Here is a 2,500-nt window from a genome sequence, read left to right on the forward strand (position 1 = left end):
CCAGCCCTGTGCCACCCGGGGGGTTCCAGGGTGCTGAGATGGCTGACGTTTTGCTCCGCTCTCGACGGTCACCGCGCAATGCAAGAACAGGCCAAAAACTGGCCAAAACGGCCCAAAAACGGGCCAAAACTGGCCATTTTTGGCTGCGCGAGCGAGCGGCGAGCGGCGGACAGCGAGCGAAGCGAGAGGCAGCACCGTCCCTGCTATACGAAAGCCCCATCCAGCCCTGTGCCACCCGGGGGGTTCCAGGGTGCTGAGATGGCTGACGTTTTGCTCCGCTCTCGACGGTCACCGCGCAATGCAAGAACAGGCCAAAAACTGGCCAAAACGGCCCAAAAACGGGCCAAAACTGGCCATTTTTGGCTGCACGAGCGAGCGGCGAGCGGCGGACAGCGAGCGAAGCGAGAGGCAGCACCGTCCCTGCTATACGAAAGCCCCATCCAGCCCTGTGCCACCCGGGGGGTTCCAGGGTGCTGAGATGGCTGACGTTTTGCTCCGCTCTCGACGGTCACCGCGCAATGCAAGAACAGGCCAAAAACTGGCCAAAACGGCCCAAAAACGGGCCAAAACTGGCCATTTTTGGCTGCACGAGCGAGCGGCGAGCGGCGGACAGCGAGCGAAGCGAGAGGCAGCACCGTCCCTGCTATACGAAAGCCCCATCCAGCCCTGTGCCACCCGGGGGGTTCCAGGGTGCTGAGATGGCTGACGTTTTGCTCCGCTCTCGACGGTCACCGCGCAATGCAAGAACAGGCCAAAAACTGGCCAAAACGGCCCAAAAACGGGCCAAAACTGGCCATTTTTGGCTGCACGAGCGAGCGGCGAGCGGCGGACAGCGAGCGAAGCGAGAGGCAGCACCGTCCCTGCTATACGAAAGCCCCATCCAGCCCTGTGCCACCCGGGGGGTTCCAGGGTGCTGAGATGGCTGACGTTTTGCTCCGCTCTCGACGGTCACCGCGCAATGCAAGAACAGGCCAAAAACTGGCCAAAACGGCCCAAAAACGGGCCAAAACTGGCCATTTTTGGCTGCGCGAGCGAGCGGCGAGCGGCGGACAGCGAGCGAAGCGAGAGGCAGCACCGTCCCTGCTATACGAAAGCCCCATCCAGCCCTGTGCCACCCGGGGGGTTCCAGGGTGCTGAGATGGCTGACGTTTTGCTCCGCTCTCGACGGTCACCGCGCAATGCAAGAACAGGCCAAAAACTGGCCAAAACGGCCCAAAAACGGGCCAAAACTGGCCATTTTTGGCTGCACGAGCGAGCGGCGAGCGGCGGACAGCGAGCGAAGCGAGAGGCAGCACCGTCCCTGCTATACGAAAGCCCCATCCAGCCCTGTGCCACCCGGGGGGTTCCAGGGTGCTGAGATGGCTGACGTTTTGCTCCGCTCTCGACGGTCACCGCGCAATGCAAGAACAGGCCAAAAACTGGCCAAAACGGCCCAAAAACGGGCCAAAACTGGCCATTTTTGGCTGCACGAGCGAGCGGCGAGCGGCGGACAGCGAGCGAAGCGAGAGGCAGCACCGTCCCTGCTATACGAAAGCCCCATCCAGCCCTGTGCCACCCGGGGGGTTCCAGGGTGCTGAGATGGCTGACGTTTTGCTCCGCTCTCGACGGTCACCGCGCAATGCAAGAACAGGCCAAAAACTGGCCAAAACGGCCCAAAAACGGGCCAAAACTGGCCATTTTTGGCTGCACGAGCGAGCGGCGAGCGGCGGACAGCGAGCGAAGCGAGAGGCAGCACCGTCCCTGCTATACGAAAGCCCCATCCAGCCCTGTGCCACCCGGGGGGTTCCAGGGTGCTGAGATGGCTGACGTTTTGCTCCGCTCTCGACGGTCACCGCGCAATGCAAGAACAGGCCAAAAACTGGCCAAAACGGCCCAAAAACGGGCCAAAACTGGCCATTTTTGGCTGCACGAGCGAGCGGCGAGCGGCGGACAGCGAGCGAAGCGAGAGGCAGCACCGTCCCTGCTATACGAAAGCCCCATCCAGCCCTGTGCCACCCGGGGGGTTCCAGGGTGCTGAGATGGCTGACGTTTTGCTCCGCTCTCGACGGTCACCGCGCAATGCAAGAACAGGCCAAAAACTGGCCAAAACGGCCCAAAAACGGGCCAAAACTGGCCATTTTTGGCTGCACGAGCGAGCGGCGAGCGGCGGACAGCGAGCGAAGCGAGAGGCAGCACCGTCCCTGCTATACGAAAGCCCCATCCAGCCCTGTGCCACCCGGGGGGTTCCAGGGTGCTGAGATGGCTGACGTTTTGCTCCGCTCTCGACGGTCACCGCGCAATGCAAGAACAGGCCAAAAACTGGCCAAAACGGCCCAAAAACGGGCCAAAACTGGCCATTTTTGGCTGCACGAGCGAGCGGCGAGCGGCGGACAGCGAGCGAAGCGAGAGGCAGCACCGTCCCTGCTATACGAAAGCCCCATCCAGCCCTGTGCCACCCGGGGGGTTCCAGGGTGCTGAGATGGCTGACGTTTTGCTCCGCTCTCGACGGTCACCGCGCAAT

This window comes from Musa acuminata, unplaced genomic scaffold, assembly GCF_036884655.1.
Source record: "Musa acuminata AAA Group cultivar baxijiao unplaced genomic scaffold, Cavendish_Baxijiao_AAA HiC_scaffold_127, whole genome shotgun sequence".
Taxonomy (NCBI): Eukaryota; Viridiplantae; Streptophyta; class Magnoliopsida; order Zingiberales; family Musaceae; genus Musa; species Musa acuminata.